The sequence below is a fragment of the Triticum aestivum genome, chromosome 4A (genome assembly GCF_018294505.1).
Source record: "Triticum aestivum cultivar Chinese Spring chromosome 4A, IWGSC CS RefSeq v2.1, whole genome shotgun sequence".
Lineage (NCBI taxonomy): Eukaryota > Viridiplantae > Streptophyta > Magnoliopsida > Poales > Poaceae > Triticum > Triticum aestivum.
In genome coordinates this window covers 428,234,648-428,251,269 of record NC_057803.1, presented here as the reverse complement: position 1 = coordinate 428,251,269, position 16,622 = coordinate 428,234,648, and the positions used below count along the sequence as shown (strand labels likewise).

The window sequence follows — 16,622 nt, the reverse complement described above, 5'->3', positions numbered from 1 at the left end:
CGGCCCTCGCCGCCGACGCGTGACTTTCTGCCAACGACGGCCACCAATCACACCGTGAATGGGATGTAATGAGAAAACATTGATCATAGCAAAAGCGAAGGCGGTTGCAGTAAAAACCATCGTCGTCGCTGTCTCGTCCACAACTTTGCCATGAATGGATGGAGCAAATCATCCCGCCGGTCGTGACAAAAAGAGATTAGGATTGTAGCAAAATTATCATCACCCCGCCGTCGTAGGTTACAACTTTGCCGTGAATGGCCGTAGCAAAAAAAATTCGCTGGACGTAGCAAAAACCATGGACGGTTGCCGCAAAAAATGGATGGATGGATGTAGCAAAAAGAACCCTGGCCGGCTGTATCAAAAAGATTCTCTATGGTTTCATTGAAGCTTTTTTCATCCAGCGTTGGAGCATTTTGTGTCAACGGTTGAAGCTTTCCCTGATTGACAGTGCCGGTTGAAGCTTTCTCTATAGCCGGTTGAAGCTTTTGGGTTTGAAGCTATTTTGTCAGCAGTTGCAGCAAAAGGGGGATACTGCGGTTCCAGCATTGCCTTCGCCGGTCGTACATCAATGCTTACCGTCGTTGTACCCTCGTCGATCGCCATTGCAACATGCGTCCCGGGCGCCATTGCAGCTCATGCGTGCCCATAGGTGGGGGTACCGTCGTTGTACCCTCATCGATCGCCATTGCAACATGCGTCCCGGCCGCCATTGCAGCTCATGCGTGCCCATAGGTGGGGGTGCTTAAGAGCAGGAGGAAGGAGGTGTTGGTTATGGTCGTCTTCTCCGCCCGCGGTGACTCCCCTAACAACAGGGGCGGCAGTTGGTCTCTAGGAGCAGCCCCGAGTTTCATGGAGGCCGAGGGGGGGTAACGAAAAAATGCGAACGGATAAGAGAAAAAGAGGTGAAAGAAGAAGATAAAGCAAAGAGAACAAAAAAAACTGAGTGTGCGGTGGGAGAGCAACTCAAGAGGCGTTTGATGTGGAGGAATCGAACACTGCGTGTGTGGCCGGCCGAAATTTCGGTGGAGGAATCGAACACTGCGTGTGTGGCCGGCCGAAATTTCGGCAGGCACGCTGTCTACAAGCATTTTCCTTCTTAAAAGGGAAACCCGAAGATAACATTTCCCCTTTTATAGGGAAACCCGAAGAAAGACATGACGACATATTTAGGGGCTGTTTCACAATGGGCTGGAAGAGTGGAAGTACAACCCCCTATCCACCCAACCATTAGTGTTGCTAAAGAAAAGGGTTATTTCACACGTTTAATTTGGTCATAGTAATAGCCGTTAAAGTTTATTTGAAAATAAGCACATCCAACACATTTACGGGCCTCAACTAGTGATGAATTGTTCATCTTGACTAGTAACACTGTTTTTCTCTTTTTCCGAGGGAACATCTTTACTATACTGTTACACTACACATGCCAGTTTCTAGAGAATATACATTGACGCAAATCATGTAAAGCTCAACAGTTCGTCGCCAGCAAAGTCTCCTAACAATCATGACCATACAAGCTCCAAGGTTCGGTTTTACTTGCCCTATGCCCCACCTACATTGATCAAAGTCTATGGGCAATGATCTTTAGCTTGACAAGAGATCTGAAGCAAGACACAGGCATTCAACGTCAATCTGGTAATACTGTCAGTTAAGAGGCTATTACTAGGAATGTCCATGGTAGAAATGTTTCCCTATCCACGGAACCATAGAAAAAAAATGCTGCATACTGAACAGCATTTGCTCCCGAAATCGCAATCAGCAGAACGGTCTCGAGCATCCAGTGAGGAAGGTATCTGATGATGATCAGCGGAAGGCCATCCAAACTACCCAATCTCTAAGTTTATGGGCCTATGAGACAGAAAAACAGGGCACCTCCGTCTCTCCAGTGAGCAGTGTAAGTCTGGTAACTACAAGTTTCTCGCATCTACTTGATGCTCATCCAGCTAGTCTTGCCCAGGGCTACTGCGATATATCTTCAAGGATTCCAAAGCCTGCCTGCACATTTTAATTTGAATGATAAGCAAATATGCCTATAGGCTCTCTAAAGTGAAACATTGTAGCGACAAGGAAACAAAAATCATTGAGAGGTTATCGCTGTACACTAGACACCAATGTAGCCAAAAGGAACAAAGAGGATACCGTAATCCATCTTCCATCTCTACGTTCCTGGGCTCCAGTTTAAGACCGTCAAGAAATGCACCACATGCCTTTTCATAGTCCTGAAGACAATGAGTTTGAATTATACATACATAAAAAGGGATCACAGCATAAAATGCATAACTTGTAATTCAAAAAAGTTTTTCTACAGAAAATATAGAACTGAACTCAACATGTTATCGCACCTTCAGTAACATTAGAGCAGTTCCTTCACGATATGAGGCCTTTGGCCAGCCAGGCCGCATCATACTGCAAGCTTGAGCATCATTCAAGGCGTTCTTTGCATCACCTGAGGCGAAGCCAGCATAGGCTCCTATTTGAAAGCAAGGTTGCATTACCAGGATCAAGTGCCATTGCCTACAAACAGACAGAAGAAGCATTAAACACAATTCTGTGCATTGTTCTTAGATTTGCCCCGCAGGAATTTGTTATGCTGGGTGAATCCCTAAAACTAATTGAATAAAATGTATGCAGTAGACAGAAATCATCAATGACTATTAACTTGCATAAGCATGCTTGGTGAATCCTTATTACTCATTGAATAAAATGTATGCAGTAGACACAAGTCATCAATGACTATTAACTTGCATAAGCATGTCAGAGGAAAACAGCTCAGCGAAGTCATAATCTACTCCTGGATGTAAAAATTTGAATCCATATATATAGCTCAAGCACATAAAAACCAACCAATCAAGAGGTGCCAAATAAGAAAAATATCAGCAGAAATTTGAAAAGAAAAACAGAGGACAGAAGTATAATGTGTGTGTTCACTGGTGAGCCTCTCAAATAGCAACCTCATGATTACTGTGGTCGTATGCATCACAATGATGCAGAGGCCAGGGGCTATCCTCTCTATCCACTGCGCCCTATTCCTCTTGTGGCTCCTACTCAGCCGACGCCACAGGTTCTTGCCTCCGATGCTTTCCAGGCTGATAAGGACGCTGTGAAGGCTGCTGCTGATGCTGCGGTCACTGCTGACGTTGCGGTCGCTGCTTATGAGCAGTAGGCCTCACACTACCAGGTGGCTCTTGAGATGTATCGTGATGAACTGTCTGCCTACACTCAGTGGTTTGATGATGATGCTCGTGCTGCAGCTGTTCTCAGTTCCAATGTTCTACCTCAGTTTGTCTCTAAGTTTATGGGCCTCACTGCCGTCTTCGAGATGTGGAGTCATCTTCGACAACGCTATCAGCCCTCTGGTGATGCCCTATACCTGGTTGTGGTCCGCCAGGAGCATGCACTTCAGTAGGGTGACACCAATGTTGATGACTTGTACTCACATTTAGTGCCAGCTTGATTCTCTTTGCACTGCTGGTTGTGGTTCTTGCCAGTGATGTCATGTTGTGCGGTCAGACTTGGGAGTTTCAGAGGATGTACGAGTTCTTGTCTCGGCTCCGTAAGGAGTTTGAGCCGCGGCTGCTCAGCTATTAGCTCGTAGTCGTGTTTCTCTTATAGAGGCGCTTTCTGAGATTCGTGCTGAGGAGACTCGCCTATGTGGTGCTGGTTTACTTGAGGTTCCATATGTGCTCGTTGATCGAGCTCCTGCTACGCCGTCTGCTGCACCGGCTCTTTCCCGGTCCAGTGCTCCGCCGCTCCTCCCCGCTGCTCCTGGTGGTGAGGGTCGTTCTCGTACTCATTGTGGTTACTGCAACAAGGATGCATGGTCGTCCCGAGTCTGATTGCATTACAAAGAAGTGGCACATGCGGCGCACATCTTCTTCTGGGAGTCATGCTTGTACTACGACATCCTCAAACATCGCCTTGACAGAGCAGGATATTGTGAGGCTTAAGCATTTGCTTGCCGTTACAGGTTCTTCTTCGACGAGTGCTGCAGGTTCTGTGACTGATGCTTCTGGCACTGAGTGACCATCACCTACACAATCAGGTACATCCCACATCCCGACTCTGGAGCTCCCTTTCATATGTCTTCTGATTCTTCCACCTTGTGCCTGGTAGTTCTCCTGATTATTCGATGCATCGTTTGTTTGGTTGTGTTTGCTATGTTGTTGGCCCGCATGAACGCACCAAACTGACCGCTCAGTCCGTCAAGTGTGTCTTCTTAGGATACAGTGATGAGTATAAAGGCTATCGTTGTTGGGATCATGTCTGTTGTCGAATGCTTATTTCTCGGGATGTGACTTCAGATGAGTCTCGTCCCTTCTACCCACGTCCATCTTCTTATTATCGTGATGTTGTTATTCATCCTGAATGTGTCGGATTCAGGACTCCGCAGACCCAAGAAGGTTCGAACTCTGGGGTGTGTGCGAAGATCTCAACCTCTCAAGTCTCAAGCTCGTCACCCTACAGCTTAGCCTCGTCGAGTTCGCGCGAGTGGGGAAGAGGATGAACACAACAGTTTACCCAGGTTCGGGCCACCTTGCGGTGTAAAACCCTACTCCTGCTTTGTGGTGGATTGGCCTCACGAGGGGGCCGAGGATGAACAAGTACAGTGGATGAACAGCCTCGCGAGGGCTCTGGTGGTGAGGGTGGAAAGGATCCGATCTCGTCTATGGTGGTGGCTAACCTATATTTATAGTGGCCTCAGTCCTCTTCCCTCAAAACTTAGGCGGGAAGGGATCCCACAATGGCCAATTTGAAAGAGGACAAGAAATACATCTAATCTTGATGAAAGGTGATCTTCGCCTGCAAAGCTTCTTGTCGTGACGTAGCGGTGGGCTCGATGATGACATCCATCCTGCCGAGCTCGTGGTCTTGGTCTTGTTGCACCGGAATGGAAAGCTTTGGGGGACTCCTCGGGAACCTGCGTCCGTCCTTGCTCCCTTAGCACCGAAAGGGAAACTGTCTCCTCTGTGCCCGCTGACGCCCGCCTGGTCTTGGTCGTCATGGCTAACGTCATCGCAGCCTCGTGAGGCTGGGTACCTGCATAGAAATCTCCGCTCCTCGAGAGGCAACCTGGGGAGGCCGCTCCTCTGGAAGTCTTGATGTCGTTCTCCTCGCGAGGCCGAGGCCCTCGCGAGGGTCTTGTCTTGGAGGCCTTGCCGCTGGGCCGTACCAGGCCGTCGAGGAAGCCACGCCGTGGGCCGCAAACAGGCAGATATGGGTACCCCCGATCCCAGAATGCCGACAGTAGCCCCCGGGCTCAAGGCACGCTTGGGCTGGCTTCGAGGCAAAGCCGAAGAGGGAAGGCAGAAGCGTCGCGGACCCCAACCGCCTGCGGGCCAGGCTTGACGCATGGCGTTCGACGGGGTGTGGGCGCCTCCGCTTCCCCACGCCGCCTCGGCAACCGCCCAGGCTGACAAGGGACTGGCGCACTCCTGTATGGCCATCATTGCTCGAACGCGAAGGGACGCCGGTTGGCCTCTGACCGCCTATAAGAGGGCGAGGGAGACGGAGCCCCCAGCTCACCTTCATCTTCCTGCTCCTCATTCCTCATTCTTGAGGCAGCAGCATCCATGGCACCGGTGAGGAGGTTCTCCGCCGCCGAGAAGGGGAAGGCTCCACAGGAGAGGATAGAGTCGTCCCCGCCAAAGAGAGGGCGATGCCGTCCTCGCAAGATCACCGCGACGCCGGCGGCGGTTCCCCAGGGGCGTGAGCGAGCCCCCGCGGGCGTCCGATTGCCTCCGACGGCCGTGGGAAAGGTCCCTCCCGCGGGGGTGGCAGCGGAAGCCGCGACGGCCGTGGTCGAGGTGGAGGGCTCGCGGTGGCCGCCCGGCCGCCGCGCCCGCGATCCCACACGGCCGACGTGGCCCAAGAGTTCGTGGTGTGGGTGAAGAGGCCGGAGGGCATCTGGATCCACCTCCCGTGCTTCTTCGCGGAGGAGTTGCCGTCCAGAGGGCCCGGTGGCCTGTGGCTGCAAGCCGACGGTTGTTGCAGCAAGGCCTCGTGGGTGGAGGTCGAGGTCACCCCCGCAAGCAATGTGTTCCTGAACCGCAGGTGGCAGACATTCGCCCGCGCCTGCTGCCTGCAAGGGAGGCGTACCCTCCACTTCAAGTATGATGGAGCGGCGATGCTCTTCGTCAAGATCTTCGGGGAAGACGGCTGGCTCTTGGGGTGCTGCCCAGAAGGCGACGGCAGCGACAGCGACCACCTTTCCGATAACGACGACCATCGCGGCGGTGGCGCCCTCCGCGATGAACTTGCCCTTGGCGATGGCCGCGACACCTCTGGCAGCGGCCGCGCCTCCCCCAGGGAGAGTACGAGCGACAACGACTACGACGAGCCGCCATGTCGCTGCGCCCAGACCAAGGAGGAGGGTGAGGCGCCACGCCACCGGGCCCCTATCAAGGAGGAGGACTTCGACTGATCGTGGTAGCGCCAGAGCCGAGCCTCGGGAACAGTGGCCCTCCGGAGGCCGCTCCTTTTGTTTGTTTTCTGCTTCCTGCATCCAAAACCATGAAGGGCCCCACGGGGCATGTAATGAACTATGGCGCTTGCGTCTTTTTATCACTGTTTCTTGCTCATATTATAGCATCTACGTGGTTACTAATTGAAAGATTCCTGCCTGGCGTGATTATGATAACTTAGCTCGGTGTGCTCGCGACCCTTGACGGGTCCCTGCGTCGTGGGGGCATGCTCCTCCGGAGCCTTGACCTTGGGAAGACCCCTGAGGTCCCGAGGGGAAGCTCGCGAGGTTCCGGGGCTGGTTTCTCGGGGAGTGCTCAGGATCCTGCGTTGTTTGTCCCACTTTCTGCTCGTGGTCAGACTCTTCTTCTATATGCTGATGGCATGATCATCTAAGTACATTGCCTTTGAGAACATGTCTTACTGAACAGTTTCTTATGTCTGATCTTGGACCTCTTCGCTACTTTCTTGGGATTGAGGTTTCTTCTATCTCTGATGGCTTCTTTATTTTCCAAGAAAAGTATATCCAAGATCTGCTTGCTCGTGCTGCTCTTACTGATGAGCACATTATCCAGATTCCCATGGAGCTCAATGTTCGCCTCCATGCTTTCTAATGGTGACCCCATGTCTGATCCAACGCGTATCGTCATTTTGTTGGGAGTCTTGTCTATGTAGTTGTCACTTGTCTGGATATCTCCTATCCTGTCCATATTTTGAGTCAGTTTGTTTCTACTCCCACTTCGGTTCACTATATCACCTCCTTCGGGTTCTCTTCATGGCACGATCCCTCGACATCTTTTCTTTCCCTGCTCCAGTTCGTTACAACTTCAGGCCTATTCGGATGCCACGTGGGCTAGTGATTCCTCGTATCAACGTCACTTTCTGCTTACTGTGTTTTTCTTGGTGGTTCTCTTATTGCCTGGAAGATGAAGAAACAAACTGCAGTTTCCCGTTAGAGTGAAGAGACTGAGTTGCAAGCTATGGCTCTTTTGACGGATGGTTACTTCACGAGTTTGGTGTTTATGTTACCACACCTACTCCACTTTTGTCTATCAGCATTGTACGCGACCATGTGAAGTATGAGCTCACCAATCATATTTGTGTTGATGCTTCTTTGTGCATGTTGGTGTGCATGATCAGGTTATTGCTGTTCAGTATGTGTTTTCCTAATTACAGTTGACGGATTTTTTTACAAAGGCCCGGAGTAGAGCGCAACATGGTTTCTCTCTCTCCAAAATCAGGTGTTGTTGATCCACCCTGAGCTTGAGGGGGGGGGGGGATTATATATTTTCCGTGTAATATCCCCATTGTTTAAGGGTTTTCCTGCAAATTTACCACACCTGTACATGTATATATATCCCAGGAAGTACAAGTTGCTATTTCCCTAACAGGAACCACATCATCCATTTATAAGGACTACTTAGACTTCCTGACTGAACCTGGCTTATAGATTGACAGGACTCACCTAGAAGGATTTAACCTGGTCACCTGGACAAGGACGGCTAATTGACTACTTACACACCGGAATTCACTTCCTAATTCCATGGACTTATCTCTAAACCAGTTCCGAAACTATTATTCATGGATACAATCTAGGTGTCAACTTCTCCCTGGAAGCTGCAAGCTGGCCGCTAGTATTGGTCACATCCTGCCCCTACATGTATGTGCTGTTGCTGATGCCCATGGCCTATGTCCACAAACACAACAATGAAATGGATGGTACGACCCGTTCTGGCACTGATCCAACTGCCTCATGGATACAAGCATGCACAACAAGAGACAACAGATATAGCAGCTTAAGAGCATCTACAGCCGGGCGCCTCAAACAGACCACAAATGCCCGGGCGGACCGCCAATCACTGACCGGTAAAAAAAAGTGACCCAGACGGCGCCTCAAACGCCCGGGCTGACCGGCACCCCTCATATCCAGCCTAAATCTTGGGCAGACATGGGAAGGTCCGGGCGCGACCGCCACGTCGGACTAGACAGCCCGACTCCACTACAAATTGCACCAAATCCACCAAACCCACCGCCCTCCTCCCTCCCACCAATTCCCGTGTCCGATCCCTTGCCATTGGCCACCCTTGCTCCCCCATCCTCGCCACCCTAGATGTCGCCCAGCCCGTCCCCCACCGCTGCCATGGAGGTTGTGTCTGCATCGTCCGTGGGCCTCCCGTCCTTGGCTTTGTCCTGCAAGCCGGAGAACGTCGCCCAGAGGGGCCAGCGGTGGAGGCAGCGGGAGAGGGAAGCGGCGTCGTAGGGAGCGGATGCGGAGACAAGGGTCACACCGTCCGACCCCAGTTGGGGAAGAGGAGACGGTTGGATGGGGGCACAATCCGGAGAGTTTCCCGGCAATGCAAAGGGCTCCAGGGGACGTCTATGACTCGCCGCCGCTCGTTTGGTCGTGTACAGGCCCGGGCATCGGCTGCCCACGCCCTGTTCGACGGAATGACATAGCAGGACTACATTTATTTTGCTCCTCTTCCGATCAACTTTGCATATGTGATGATCAATGTTTTGCATAGACCTTTAGTTCATTTGAAACCATGATAATTGTAGGAATTGGTCATGTCGGACATGATCAATGGTAATTATGATCAGATCCAAGCGCAGTATGAGTTGGGGGATCCAACTTGTCCTACGTTTGAAGTAGGCAGCACATCAAACCCCAATCCGAACAAGAAAAAGAAGGGAAAGATGCCCAGGCAAGAGGTCCAGCATTCACAACTTTTGAGACATCTTGTTGGTTAAATCTTGGTTGGCCACAACATTGGACCTCATACATAGCACGGAGCAAAAAGGCAATCAGTATTGGGAGAAGATCCACAAGCACTATCATGAGCATTATGTGGAGCCGCATCCTATCGCCACCAACCGCAATGTGGCATCTCTCCAACATCGATCATCGATCGGGGATAATTTAAGGGGAAATGAACAAATACGTCGGCTACTATGCACAAGTGCTTGGCCGCCCTCAAAGTGGGATGGGAGCGTCCACTCACATAAGCATAATCACTTCATTTTGTCATAGTTTAGATTGCTTGTATTTTTTGTTGCATTCTCATCGTTATACATGCATTGTTTGCTAGACAATGGTGGCAGCCACTATGTATCAAGAGACGGAGAAGAAGACATTCGGTTTTAGCCATTATTGGGTGCTATTGAATGGCAAACCAAAGTGGACACAATTTGTGGCCGATCTCAAGGCCGGCAAGAGGAAGAATGATGGCTCAAGCTCCCACCAATCAATTGGGTTAGACGATGAAGAGGAAGAAATTGTAGGGGAGAATGGAAGAGCCACCATGGCAAAGGATAACCGGCAAGTGATGGGAGACAAGTGGGAGAAGGCTAGGGCCTCTCGTGATGCCGCGGCTACAAAAATGTCCTCCACTTGTACGGGCATTTTTTCCGTAAGGGAGAACAAGAAAGAGGAAAGGTACAAGCTCATGTTGGATGCACAAAAAGAGAGGATGGATTGGGACCAGGAGAGGGCGTTCAAGAAGCTGCAAATTGAGAGAGAAGATCGAGTTGGAGAAGAGCGAAGCGGTGATCAAATGGGAGATGGAGAAGGCCCAGACATTTGGAGAAATTGAGCTTGAGAATAAGAGGTTGCAACTTGCTCGAGACGCGGAGGGTGCCAAGGTAATGTTGACAGAAGAAAGTACCTTGGATGAGCATGCAAAGTGGCTTGTGGGAATGAAGGAGATCAACGAACGTAGGGACTATGAAGCAAGGATGATTGCGGAGCAGGAGACAAAGCTGGCCGCGGAGGAGGAGGCAAGGCTGGCCACAGAGCAGGAGGCATGGATGGTCCGATGAGTGATCCGGCCAGTGAGTGATCTGTCACGCTCGGACTTCAATTTCATTTTGGCATGTCCGGACTGTCAAACTATGATTTATTTTGCTTTGTCGCATTTGGTAAATTGTTGAATTGTGATGAATTTGTGCTCTATGATCGACGTGCATGCATTGCATGGATTTGAGGATTCACATATGAGGAGTCCCGCTGTCCGGCAGGCCAAATGAGGGGCCGCCCGGCGCCATCTACAAATGCGCCCACGGGCATATAGGGAGCCGGATTTGCCAAATCCAGCTGTAGATGCTCTAATAGGAACGGGTCGGAGACATTAGCATATCTGCAATCTCTATCAACTTTGCAACATTAGCATATCTGCAAATGTGCAGAAAACATAATCCCCATACCAACATGCCATTCCAAGAAGAAACAAACAAATAAGGCTAAAATGCCTTATAGGATCTTGAACATTTTTGAACAGTCAACAAGCATAAACTTATACAACAAGATTAATAATATGGGGCTGTATATCCATCAGATGAATGAAAATTTTCAAAACCTCAACTTTTGTGTATTAGTCCATAATACTAGAATAGAAAAAACAAAATCAATACAGTATTTTATAAAAGATAAAAATAAATAATGACTGAAACAAAATATATATTTACAATATATAGAATTTCCGGAGTAGTTTTACTCTGATAGAGAAAAACAAGTAGAATATTATATATACGGGATAAGAACTAAACCAGGAAATTTAGTTTGCAGAAGTTGCACACACTTTGTACAAACTTTGCACTATGCCGTAACATGCAAGAACTAGTATAAAGAGTGCAGTTCAGGCCAACCAAGGAGCAATTTTAGGTGGCTCAGATTTACGGAAATTTCAGGCAACTGAGAATTAGCAAATTCGTAATAATATACCTCTTTGTAAATTCTTGCTGCAAGATAATAGTTCCCGTTCTTGAATGCCTCATGCGCTTTAGATTTTGCACTAGTAAGCATGGCTTTCTGAAACATTGAGAGCAACCAAATGATATAAAAAGATTCATTACCACACCTAATCCCTTCCCACATGTTATAACTACTTTCTCCCTGAATCAATGCAATATCTCATCTCAATATCTACCATGTATAAAGTGGTCATGAATATTAAACCTCCTGTCACGCGGTTTATCCATAAAAATAATAATAAAGCTTAGTATCCCCAGTTGGAATAATTGTTTGATTTGTTTCAACTTCTGCATGATTCTACTGTGATCCAACCCAAATTACTGATAGAAGTTAGTCTGACTTATCTCAAATTCCCACATTTCAAATGTTCTCTTATCTGCATTGCTGATGACCCCATTTTCCATCCTCTACATCCCCAAGGACAACAAAGCCTTCAGTCACAAGCAAGTTGGAATAGGCTACCTCTGCAGAATCCCCGCAGATCATAATCTCATCACTTAACTAGTATTTCTTCGCCAATTTATTAGACATTATTTTACCTTAGTTGTTAAATGCTCATCTCTGTCCAAACTGATTTAAAATCAACACGGGGTGTTAACCCTGGCTAGGTTAGTCCTTACAAGACTCAGAAGAGTTCAAACACATAACCACAGGGATGCCAGTAAATCACTATGCACGTTGCATAATTACAAACCTAACATGGAATGTGCCGTCAAAGTCATGTCAGAAAGACTATACGATTTACAAGCTTAACAGAACAGATCAAGGTAAATATTTAAACCGCTTTCAACAAAACTGTATTGCTCCCAAATGATTAGTATGCAACACAACTGACATATTTTCATTTCTCCGGCTCATAGGTCATAGTTAAGAAAAAGCATGCACTAATAAGACTGGCGCACACTTAACATGCATGGTCAATACAATTCTTAGCCACCAATTGTAGTTAAATTTTCAAATATTCACAGAGAAAGAGGGGGCAATGAATTTCAAGCACATTTCTGAACAGCAATGAATTTCAGAAACCCCAAACTGGGAAGGTCTCTGTCTGAAAGCTAACAGCCAACATACACAGTTGCACACAAACCATTTAAATACATATAATAATGGTACTCAAATTATACCTTCGCTGGGCGCGCTGATTTTACGCCTAATGATCCCATCTACACTCCAGTCACGTACATTTGGAATACAAGAAGTGACTGGAAATAGAATCTCAACATCTTCACGCCTACCAGAGCGGGCAGCAATTTCAATAGGAGCTCGTCCTAGCTGCCATGATAACAAGCAGGATTAACTTCACCCAGTATTTGGCAATGGAAAATGACAAAATTGCAGTACCAAGACATATGAACAACCATCGGGCACATACACATGGTATAAAATAAAATAAATTCTAGAGATCGGCATAACATTAAGTGCTACAGAAACTTTGTAGCGTATATTGTAGCAATGAGCACATAAACATGTGACAGGACAGCAACCACAACTCAAGAACTATATTTTTAACATATGTGATCTAATACTACCCTGACAACTTCTAGGATGAAACAGAGAAGTGGTAACTCTTCCTGGTATTTGCAACCTCTGCTTCATTTTTCCTCCAAAATGGTAAGAACAACTGTTATATTTTTATCCCAACAACCCAAAGTTCTTTGCAAGTTCCATGTAGAAAATTTTGTTCGAAGTGGAAACTCTAAGGTATGTTCTTCCAATCTAGTAGATAGCCTAGAACCATCACGTGCCTCTCCAAATAATAAAATAGAACAGGAGACTGAATTTCAAATGTAGCTTTGATGTTTCGTGTATTTTATTTTACCCTACTAGGATAAATCTAGGCACCCAAAATACACACAAAATAGACCTGCCTATAAGCAAATTCATCCAGATGTTTGTCTCAAGTTAACAGTTTGAAATGAAAAACCAAAAATGAACTTTTACTAGAATATCTTATATTAGGTATAGACACGAAAGCATGCATGTAACAGCAAGGTACAACAGCTTACACTGTCAGGAACATTAGCATCCGCACCAGCCAGAACTAAGCACTTCAGGATTTCAGTTGAGGCACTAATGGCAGCAATGATTAATGGTGTCTCTTTACAATTACCATCCACATCAGCACCAGCCTAACAATAACAAATCTGGGTTATATTCTTCATACAACACACATACAAATTGCGTCATAATCATTTGAAGAAAAATAAAGAAATTAGTTGAGTGACATCCTCTTTTTTCATTATTACGTAATGTGTAAGTTGATGTACGAAGTAACATACCTCAAGCAGGAGCTTCACACATTTCAGTGAGTGCACAACAGTAGCACAATTGCAAGAGCTGTATAACCAGTACCACCCAAAGCTATCTTATGCTGTTGAGAGATTAAGAAATTAGAAATCGCGTATAACTAGAACTAGCATACAACTTAAAGGAGGGGAGGGGTCAGGACCATGTTACTGTGAGTAAAAACTAAAGATGAAATAACAAAATTAGCATACACAAACATTGCAAAAGTAAATGAATTAGCTTCTCATATTATCTATGTAAGTTGATGAATCCTCATCATCCGTGATCCTTCTGGGACGTCTGTGACCATTCCTAAAAATGCATACGAAAGAGAAGTAGAAAAAATAAGGGCAAGGCTGAGTTTCCAGCACAGTAAATCCATGGACATACAAGAGGCAAAGCTAGATCTTAACAGTTATTGTGCATTGAACGTCAAGCACTAATAAAAATATAGGAACGCTGCAAAGCAAGATCTTACTGATGAACACACTAGAGTGATACTGTGTTAAATGATTGGTAAGCATGCTGAATTCAAGTTGTCAGACGTATCATGCAACGATGGTAGAAACTGAGATTATGCATGGATAATGCCGAATGGTGCTCGGAAGCATTTGCTGCCTTCTCAAATAATTTTTTTGTTCGTTCTTCAAAATATTCTCACATGTAGATGACTCCTTATCATGTTCAAATTTCATGTTTTATGAAAAGTTTACGTTTTCTTATTGGCGTGGAAAAAAAACAAGCACCTACAAAAATGCCTTTTTAGCTCCTGATTCCTGTGTTTTCATGCAAACTACTCCCTCTGTATCAAAATATAAGACGTTTTTAGGCTAGTTTAGCCTACAAAAACGTCTTATATTTCGGTACAGAGGTAGTACAAGTCAAGAACAAAATTACTAGCACTTGAGGGTACATGATTCACACGTATATACATGCAAGATTTTTATTCTTTGAATTTTTGGAGGAAAAAAAAGAACATGCTAGGAAAAAGAAGCATGTTGTACAGCCAAGTCTCTAGAATCCACCAACCTAAAAAAAAGGCTTCTACACTCCACCTGTCACTGGTGGAATGTGTGCAGTGAAGCTGGGAAAATCGGTGGCTGGGCGCTCAAAAGGATACTAAGGGTTGATTAGTAGATGAGAGAAAATGAATTGGCTTGAAAAAACATCAACAATGTTACTCATATTAGCAAGAAAAATATATGAATGAGAATAAGGTTTGAAAACTGGAGCAGGTGAAGAGCCAGACTCCACGTGTTTATAGCTTATAGCTAGAAGGAATAAAAACAACAAGTGCAACATGACAAAGCCAGCCACATGAAAAAAAACTCAAATAGGATAAAGTTGATGGATAAGGAAACACTGAAATAAGTATATAAAAAAACTATATTGTCGATCTTACCATTCTAAATAGCATGAAGGTTCAGAAAAAGTAAAGATGGGATTGACACTTACATCTGCATGGTGTTCTAGCAAAATTTTCACAATATCATCCCGCCCATTACGTGCAGCAGAATGCAGTGCCGTCCCACCAAGATGTATTGCATCAACATAAGCTCCACTGGAGAGTAAGAGCTCAACTATTTCACAGCTTCCTGGATAAAAATAATACAGGATATATCTTTAGTCAACTGTAGATTTTTGTTGTAAGTCCTTGTATTCACGCCATCCTATCTAACGATGTGCTAAGAAACAAGTCTAAATTAGAGGACATACTGAAATACAGAGTCAATATGGCTTGTGAATTGATTGAGTGAGTATGCATGACGTGGACAAAAGGGCATTTCAAAAAAATTGGACTTGGCTAAACTAAATTAACAATGTCATGAAAAAAACAGATGGCCTGCTTGTTATATTTTCTCCATGATATGATGTCTATGGGGGAAAAGGAAGAACTTTCGCATACAGGCAGCACCATACTCACTTTCCTCGGATATTTGCCACTACAAAGAATATTCCGTCAGAAATTTTTACTCCATGTCTCACGGATATATGGGTCCTCACGCAGTAGTACACAGGGAGATGAAGAACACTTTATGAGTGATACTTATGCGTAGAGATCAATACTACCTTCTGCAGCAGCAAGGTGGAGAGGAGTACTCCCACTGTCGTTGAGCTTCATTGTAGCAGCACCTTGATCAAGAAAGTAACGCACCAAATCCACATTCTGACAGCCAATCGCAACAGTCAAAGGTGTTTCGCCTGTCAGGGACAACAGAGCAGAGAAGCTTAGCACAAACAAATTCAGCCCATCCAAGGAAACACCTACCTGGATGAACGAGAGCTACTCTCTAATCGACGAAAGCTACTCCCTACTTATTACGGAAAGGAAAGGAAAGGAAAGGAGAGAACTTGAAGGAAGGCGACGCACCCATCGGGCCTACGTCATCGACATCCAGCCGGATGTCCTCGACAAGGTAGCGCCGTAGCGGCACACGGGCAGGCTCCCGCCTAGGGCCGCGGTCTGCAACAAGCCCATGCCGTAGCCGTCCCTGACCGCGCCCATCTTCTCAGCGAGGCGACTGCCTTCCGCCCCCCTTCCCACCACCCTCGCCGCCTCTGAAATGCAAAACGAATCGGCGCCAAAATCAGCACGGAAACAGACGGGAACCGGAAAATGAAGAAAGTAATCGCAGACGCGGACAGAGGGAGGTAGTACTTACTCTTGACGAGGTGGAGCTCGCCGTCGAAGGCCGCCTTAGGAAGCCCTGGTCGAAGGAAGGGTTGGAGATGCGGCTGGGGTCCCATGAAGGGAGGCCGCCGCCGCCGCGGTCGAAGGCAGTGGGAGGGAAGAGAGGCGGCTGCGGTGCCATGGCAACGGGGTTGGCAGTACTTACAGCGTAGGAGGGGGCAGACGGGAAGGGAGTGAGGGCCAGTTCTTCTGACCCCTCCTCAGCTTTTTCCAGAACTGTCATTTCATCTTTCTTTACAATTCCTAGCTAGTTAAGGTCTAATTAATTAGAAATTGTAAAAAAATATAGAGTGACAATTCTAGGAGAAGCTGGGGAGGGGGTTAATTCTGGAAGAATTGTCCAAAAAACTGGCCCGAAATGCTGTGGAGATCGGGAAGGACGGCGTGTATGAGGACAGATAGAAATGGGGCGTGTTTGGTTACAGAAAATTAGAAGAC

General features: G+C 46.8%; 1 long non-coding RNA gene across 2 annotated transcripts; it reads right to left on the bottom strand.

Annotated features, from left to right (window-relative positions):
- Window positions 1-1,355: 1,355 nt before the first annotated feature.
- On the bottom strand, window positions 1,356-16,392 carry LOC123086216 (uncharacterized). 2 transcript variants are annotated; one of them, XR_006440684.1, is made up of 11 exons: window positions 16,156-16,392; window positions 15,864-16,051; window positions 15,563-15,694; window positions 14,948-15,087; window positions 13,486-13,804; window positions 13,213-13,335; window positions 12,331-12,478; window positions 11,177-11,263; window positions 2,340-2,511; window positions 2,137-2,216; window positions 1,356-1,992 (listed from the first exon to the last, which is right to left on the bottom strand). It is a non-coding gene; the product is annotated as an uncharacterized lncRNA (long non-coding RNA). The 2 variants fall into 2 exon arrangements; XR_006440685.1 differs by having other exon boundaries at window positions 13,486-13,577.
- Window positions 16,393-16,622: the final 230 nt, after the last annotated feature.